We start from the raw sequence: 8,575 nt of genomic DNA, 5'->3' as shown, positions 1-8,575 counted from the left end.
AATCTTTCTGAGTTGCTGTAATCAGTTTGATCTCAAATAGGAGTCCTGGCATGCAGGATAATACACTGGACCGCAAGTTTGGTTTGAACTATAAGGCCGGTAGTTCAAACCTCACCAGCCATTCCTCTGATCATTATGCATTGGAACCAACTCAAGAGTACTTAACAACAACAAAAAGTGAACCTGTGAGAGGTGGGATGAGACTGGACTGCCTTGTTTGTCTGGGTCTCGGGAGTTTTCCACCTTTGACAGTGCAGTCTTACCACTTCTCTGTCAGGATGCCACCTCACATAGGTTCCAGCTTTCCTGGGTTTTACTATGTTGTTGTTGTCATTTGCTGTCAAATCGATTCTGACCCATAGCGACCCTGTACAGGGTTTCTGAGGCTATAAATCTTTATGGGAGCAGAAAGCCTCATCTTTCTCTCATGTTGGAGCAGCTGGTAGTTTCGAACTGCTGATCTGAAGGTTCGCAGTCCGATTTATAACCACTACGCTACCAGAGCTCCTTGGGTTTTACTATAGTTCTTAAGTAGATGTATAGTTAGGCTACTCAAGGCTGACATTCTTTACTAATTAAGCTAAACTAAGGAGTCCTGGTGTGTCGCTGTAGATTAATGCGCCAGACTGCAAAGCTGTTTGAACTGCAAGGTTGGCGGTTCAAGCTCCTCAGAAACCCTATACAGGGTTACTCTGGGTCGGAACCGACTTGACGGCACTTAACAACAACAACAACAACAACAATGTTTGATGTGGTGCTATAGGATCAACACTGGATTGCTAACCACAAGCTCAGAGGTTCAAGCCTACCAGCACTCTCAGAAACCATATACAGGGTCCCTATGAGTTGGAACTGACTCAGTGGCCCTTAATAACAACAATTATATTGTTCGGTTTATTGAAGACTTCAGGAGGTAGTTTTGGTTTCAGGTTTAAAGATGATCTCACGGTAATAGTTTCGAGGGTTTAGTGATTCCAGAAAGTCTGAACTCCATGAGAATTTGAAATTCGGTTCTGCATTTGGTTGGGGGGCTTTTTGTATCATATTGACTTATCAATGGAGGGTGGGGAGGAAGGAGGAGATGTATTTTCCTTGGGCCTTAGAGACGATATGGGAGAAGCTAAAGAGGATAGGTCTGCAGAGAGTGTAAGGAGGCCCCATTTTGTACACCTCATGGGCCCTGAGGTTTGGATCCTCAGGTACCAAGATGTCCAACAGCCAGCGGGGTTTCAGGACTCTTGTGACATAAGAAATGCCTTTGATGACGGGGATAAACTGACCAGCATTCATCTCTGAGCTGAAAGCTACTTCCCTGCCAAGAGTCAGGCAAGAAGCTGGCGCTGGGCATGCTGGGTATTCCCTGCCCTTTGCTGGGCAGTGGGAGTATCAATAAGAAAGAGGAGTAAGCATTCTCAGGAGGAACTCACAATTGAGCTGAGGAAATCATGCATCAACACAAGTGCATGGGAGTCCAATCTGATGTGTAAAATTTATGGCAGAGTTGTTGCCAAGACCAGCTGCCCCTGAGGCTGCTCAGAGCTCTAAGCCAGTGGGAACAGTACAGACCCAAACCAAACTCACTGCCATGGGGTTGATTCCGACTCATAGTGACCCTATATAGGTTTCCTAAGACTGCAAATCTTTACCAGAGCAGACAGTCTCATCTTCCTCCTGAGGAGCAGTTGGTCGGTTTGAACTGCTGACCTTGTGTTTGGCCACCCAGTGTCTACCACAGAGCACCATTAGAATGCCTTATGGAAACAGCCAGGGAAGGTTTTATGTAGGAGGTGGGCTTGTAGGACTTTGGGTATGTGGAAAGGAGGCGCTCTGAGAGACTTAGGAGCTATTTTCTTGGAGGTTTGGAGATCTGGGCCTTTTCTCTCGGCTCTGCTCTTTGGTGATTCCTGGCTGCAGGGCGTGTGGGGCTGGGAACAGACCAGGTTTAATTATTAATCATCTAGGCAGCCTAATCAACCTCTACCAAGGTCTCTCTCTTCCAGGGTGCTGAAATCCCCACTCATTGGAGCAAACCCCCAAGTGTTTTCTAGACTCTAGGAGAGGAGGGTGCCAGGAGCCGACTAGCATCCCTTGGTCTTCAGGAGGAGGAGTTGGTTAGGTGTGGACACCAGGCAGGGAGGTGTGGTTTACAAGGTGCAGGGTGAGCCAGGGCCATCCACCCAGTGTTGACACAACTATCATAAAGTCTGCTTCGTTCCCAGCTTTGTCTGTGAAGGCCCCCCGAGAACTGGGTGGGCCTGGCTAGGTGGGGATGCAGAGCGAGGAAAGACAGGTTTGGGGAGGGGATGACCCTGGAGGAGCAGAGATGAGGCCGCAGAGGCAGAATCCAGCAGCTGAAAGGTTGGGCTTTGGGTAACAAAAGCAGGGCTGGGCCTTGGTACTTGGATCCTTAGCTACCAAGGTGTTTGGCAACCTGCAGGGGCTAAGGGTGTTTATGACAAAGGGCTTTACAGGCCCCTGGTGATGGGGGTGGGTTGAAACTGGCAGTTAACAAGGAGACCTGTACACATAGAGCCTGTTTTCCCTTTGCCTTGGCTCCCAGGAGGTTTTCAGGTATCCCATGCTTACTCACTGTCACTCTGCCAGCCCTTACAACTCATAGACTTGCCTATCTTCCTTTCCCGAAGACTTAAGCGTCTTCTTTTTCTTCATCTGGTCACATTTGGCCTGTATTGTACATCATTTCGATCCTTGTCAGAAAGGGGTGGTAGGTAAATAAACAATAAAGTTTCACTCAGGAAAAAGGTTAAAAGTGCAAAGTCTGGTTGTATTTCGGGGGCCTTGGGAAAGCCCCTTATGTCTTGCCCATGAGGCCACACGTTCTAGTGCTCTCCTTTTCCCCACTTGGGGGAACTTAAGGAGTAGGGATCTCCCTTCTTTTCCCTCAAGAGGCAGTTTCCCTGGCAGACTCTTTGGAGTAAGAAGGAAGAAACAGGCTTTCCTTGCCTCCATTTGGCCTTCCTGCCAGTTTCCCTGAAGTGCTGTGAGCACGGACCTTTCTTTAACTGCTATTGAGGGAGCAGGGGTATTAGGAAGGTCAACTTCAGGAATTTAACCATCAGGGTGTCAGTCCTGAGCACCTGAAGCAAAAACTACATTAGTCTGGCCAGTCTACCGTAGGCCGCTGCTCTGGGCTGACCCAGGTTTCAGAGGCATTAGGGAGACAGAGAAACAAGACATCAGCCCAGACAGACAGTGGAGAAAATGGCTTAAGAGTATGACTTGAGAGTCAAGGGAACCTACTATGAATCCCAACTCTGTCACTTACTGGCTGTCTGATACTGAACTAAACCGCTTTGTCTCTTGGAGCCTCATTTTCTACATCTGTGAAATGGGGAGAATAACAAACAGTACCTGACTCTCAGCATTGTGAAGGGTCCAGAGCGCTGAAAGTTGGATGGAGATGGGCCAATAGAATGTCTCCCAGAGGGCAAGAGAGAGTGTGAAGCCCAGGGGTCCTCGCTGGCAGTGACAGGACCCGGTTCCACCATTCCAATCTCACCAAATGAACAGCTTTGCTGTCCTTGAGCACCGAGCAATCACCAAACCTCAGTAAGCCTCTTCACAAGTACAGTGCTTTCAGCCATTAACCAGAGAGCATGGAATATTGACTTTGCCTAAGCCCAACTAAAATATCCTCACACGTGGCTCACACCCAGTCTAATGACCAGCTCTCACCAGCTGTGCCTGCTGTGGTCACACTGGTCTCCTGTCAGCTAGAGTCTCCCCTACTTTGTATGGTCTCCAAGCATATCTTACCTGCCTTTGCCCCTGTAAGATAACTGTTCCTTTTCTTCTGCAAGTTACCTGGGCAGTCCTTGGTTGAACTCTATGGCAGTGTTGTTCAAAGTGTAATCAGTGCATTCCACCTGCATTGTATCACCTGTGAAACTTGCTAAAATGAAAATTCCTGGGCCCTACCCATGAGTTCATCAGACTTTCCAAGGGAAGGTGCCAGGAATCTGTATTTCTTACACACTCCTCAGGTGATTCTGATGCACAATGAAGCAAGAGGATTGTTGGTTTCCATACAATTTTTCCTTGTTGAGTGCCAAAGTCCAGCGGTGGTGGTGTGGTTGTTAAGTGCCTTGAGTTAGTTCTGATTCACAGCGACTCTGCATAAGGTTTCTGAGGAGTGACTCGTGAGTTTGAATTGCCAGTCTTGAGGTTAGCAGTCCAATACTTACCTTACAGTGCCACACCAGGACCCCAAGGGCAACAGTAGGCAAAGTCCAGCTGATGGCGATTGGTGGTGATGTGCCATGGTGTCGGTTTTGACTCAGTGATCCTGTGTATAGGGTTTCCAAAGCTGTAAATCTTTACGGGAGCAGAAAGTGTCATCTTTCTCCCTTGGAGCAGCTGGTAGTTTTCGAACTGCTGACCTTGTGATTAGAAGCCCGAATCGTAATCCACTATGCTACCAGAGCTCCTAAGTCCAGCTTCTTGTTTATTATTCAGTGCTGTCGAGTCGGTTCCGACTCAAGTAACACTAAGGTTTCTGAGGAGCAGCTGGTGGGTTTGAAGAACCAACCTTGTGGTTAGCAGTCCAGTGCTGATCCTACAGCATGAGTCCTGATAGACCAGGAAAATGCAGATGGTGGTGGTGGTGGTGGTGGTGATGTGCCGTGGAGTCGGTTACAACTCATAGTGACCCTGTACAGGGTTTCCGAGGCTGTAAATCTTTATGGGAACAGAAAGCCTCATCTTTCGCCTATGGAACAGCTGGTAGTTTCAAACTATTGACCTTGCGGTCCGCAGTCCAATTCGTAACCACTACGCTACCAGAGCTCCTTGAAAATGCAGATGAAAGAACCTAAATTCCTGTGTCTCCAGCAGGACCATAATCTACCTAGTTTTCTTCACCTTATACTATTAAGCTGTATGGCCGTAGGCAAGTCATTTCCCTTCTCTGGGCCTTGGTTTTCTCACCTGCAAGAGCACAGGCCTGGATTTGGAGGTCTCTGGGCCTTTCCTACACTAACATAGTTTGAAAACCATGGGGCAGCCTCCTTTGTAGGGCAGCATAATGGGGAAGGACAACTGGGAGTGGGTGAGAATGAGCCCAGGTGTTCCACTAGTTTGAGTAGACAAAGTTGCTATTGATATTCAGAGGGGCACAGAAGTGTCAGGCCAGGTAGGGCCCAATCCAGTATCCTTGTGGTCTAGCCTAGTGGGAGATTGAAAATACCAATGTCTAGGCAGGGCAGTAAAGACAGAGGCAGCCTGGAGTTGATCCGTGGGGAGAAAGTGGACACTGTGTGTTAGGGTTTGAATGTCAGGGAACCTGCTCAGAATCAGACTCTAAGTCCTACAGGGACATCAGAGAACAAATGAAAACAGGGCAGACAGCCAGGTTTGGGCAGACCGCTTCACTCAGGGGGCTCCTGGCACATGACTGCATTGCACGACTCCAAGAGGTGCCAGCCTCTAAGATGCAGTGCGTATGGCGGTGTCCCTGGGTTGTGCAGTGCAGAGAAACATGCAGGAGTAGGCACCAGGGGTCCCCAGGCATCCTGGATCCTGAAGGTCAGCAGGACCACTCTAGGCTTGTTCGTGGCTGTGGCCAACTAGAGTGCAGCCAGCAGTGCAGGGAAGGATGTTTCCCAGCTCAGCCCAATAGGTCAGGGAGGGAGGGAGCAGCAGCAACAGGCTCAACAGGACCTTTCTTCAGATCTGTGATATGTTCTGAGTAATTACAGGCCACCCCACTCGCTTTGCCCTCTGGATCCAGACAGCCCTGCCCCTCCTCACTGACTCAGGAGCATTGCCAACAAGAAGGAAGGATTCAAAGGTTTACATTCCACTCAAAGGACCAAGCCATTGGGTCCAGCAGATGGGACCCGGGCCTTGTTTTGGTACAAGAAATGCTTGACAGGGGACTTAAAGAGTCATTGAAATTTGGAGGATTTTGTCCAGAGCATGGATTATGAAAACTAACAAGATTCAGTGCTTTGCAGCAGACCAAGAGCTTTCACCTGCAATGACCTTAACCTTGAAACAGTCCTGGGAGGTGATTAATATCATTACCTGAAGGAAATAGAGCCTTGGGAAGTCGTGGGGCGAACAGGGGCCAGGGTCAGAACTCAGCTTGCGTCCTGTTTTTCCATCACAGCCCTCACCATCGGGTCGTCATCTTCATCTTGGGGACAGAGCCACCAGAAATGGCCTGCTGCAGGCCAAGTTGAGTTCAGTTACTAGGAAAACTGGTAAGCACGAGGTAGCAAGGCTTGTTGGTGTTGCCATCAAGTAGGGACAACACCATGCACAAGAGGACGAAAGGCTGCCCAGGTCTGCACAATTCCCATGATCAGATGCAGATCGGACCACTGTGATTCATGGGGTTTTCAATGACTGATTTTGGCAAGGAGACCACCAGGCTTTTCTTCTTAGTCTGGAAGTTCTCCTGATACCTGTTCAGCATCATAGCAAACACACAAGACTTGGAAGACAGATAGGTGCTAACTGCACATGAAGTGAATTCGCGAGAAACTGAACACAGGTCTCTCACATGGAAGGCAAGAAACCTGCCACTGAATCTTAAGGTGCAAAGTTAGGAGTTTTTAAAGAAGTCGTGTGATTTTTCTAGCCTGAGTCACCAGAAGGTCCAGGAACGCCCCACTTCCTTCAGACTCAACCCTTCTAGAGGTTCATCCCTGAGAATCTTTGTTACTCTCTGGTGGTCCAACCAAGCTGAGAGCAGATGACTTGTCCTCACTGTTACACCCTTTAGAAACATCTAGATTCAGAGAAGTACCAAATCCCAACCACTGTCTTCAGTGACATCCCCCAGCCAACTCCCTACATGACACACTGCGACTCACAAAAGCTTTCAAATTCTCTTTATTAAAAATCTTTTTATTTTCCTTTTGTAAAAACAAACACTTGGCGGTCAATTATGCAGATCAAGAAAAGTGACAATTTATAGGACACTCAACAAAATTTCAATACTTTACAAGCTCAAAGTTAAATGATCTAATGTTTTGTTTTCTCATAAAAATCAAAATAAACTCTGGTCCAGTTCAAGTATACTCTAGTAGACAGCCTCACACTGTCCAAAATACTAGTGGCTGCTGCTCACACCAACATCAAGTTTACCAAATTCTTTGGGAATACTGCAACATACTTTATTTCAATTGTTTACAAAACAGAAAAAACTACACAGGCTTTCTGTTATATTAACCCAGGGTTCAAACGAATCTGTTGCTCAAGGGTGCAATTGCTCAGAGTAACCTTTTGGAAGAGACGCTTTGAAATGGTTGACAAACACTGAAGAAAAGCTTAAAAAAAAAAAATCAGTATTTTCCACATTGCCCTTAATACTGCATTGTGTGTGACGCAGAGGAATAAAAAGTGCAAATTTTATAGTCGTTGAAGGACCATGCCAATGGAATTGTATAAAAATAAATAAATAAATATATATATGTACACACAAAAGTAGTGATGCTTTTACAACTCAAGATTTTGATTGGAAGCAGACCAAGCCTGTCTCCTCTTCCTCCCACGGGCTTGCTCCAGGTTTCCAGTATGGAGAATGTCTGTCTCCAACAAGGGAGACAGCTGTTTGAAGGCAGCTGTTTGAAAGGCTGTTGGGATTTCCATGGAAACGCTGGGGCTGGGGGGATGAGCTGAGGAGGTCAGCTCCCAATTTGCTGTAGGGCCATGAGGCTGCCAGCCTGTCTGAAAATGCCCAGTTTTAGCCTCTGAGGCTTTTCTAGGCAAGGTTCGGTGAGGAGAGCAGAGTTGCTCCCAGACTTCTCTCCAGTGGGAAGACAGACACATGGGGTTCAAAGGTTTTCTGAGAAACTCGAGCCCAGATGCTGGGTTAAAACCTGTGGAGTTGGCCAGGGACAGGTCTGGACTGAGCCACAGGCTTCAGACTTGATTCTGTTTGAGTTACCAATCTTTTTGAGGTCCCCAAATCACCTGATGATGAGTTCAAGTTTTCTGCTTCTTCCAGCCTCTCCTCACACATGTCCAGACTGGTTTCCTTCCCTGTAGCACCTGCCTTAACTCTCCTCTCTCACAGCTTCTCAGTAATATTCTCCTTGCTGGCCACCATCTGCCTCAAGGTTTCCACATGATCCTTCTACGGTCCACACCTCTTGCCTTTCTGTGCCTCCATTTCCTCACTGATAAAACATCCATTTTGAGCTAGATAATGTTTTTACTCTTTTGCCATTAATTTGGAGAATTTGCCCACCAGAAGGAGGAAAATTTAAACTAAACTGAAACAATCCTTTCCCAGTGTACCTGCCAGTGGCCAGAAACAGAGACAACAAGAGGAACCACTCAGGGTGGGAGGGACAAGTCTTCCTGGGTTTGTTTTTCACGGGGGGGGGAGTATCTTACTGTGAAAACAGCACCTGCTCCCTGCTGACTTTCCTGAAGTCTCCCACAAAGGCTGGTCTCATTTCCCAAGTACCTAAATCCCCAAACAGACTAGACCTGTTGTCCGTTGGGGCCTGAAGGCACTGGCCTCTCCTAGCAGAAGCAGGCTGGGAATAAAAGGCCTGACCTTTATAACACTTTGACATCAAAGTTCGCACAAGGGGTGGCC

Source organism: Chrysochloris asiatica, unplaced genomic scaffold (genome assembly GCF_000296735.1).
Source record: "Chrysochloris asiatica unplaced genomic scaffold, ChrAsi1.0 scaffold00003, whole genome shotgun sequence".
Lineage (NCBI taxonomy): Eukaryota > Metazoa > Chordata > Mammalia > Afrosoricida > Chrysochloridae > Chrysochloris > Chrysochloris asiatica.
Note: the sequence above shows the minus strand (reverse complement) of the source record.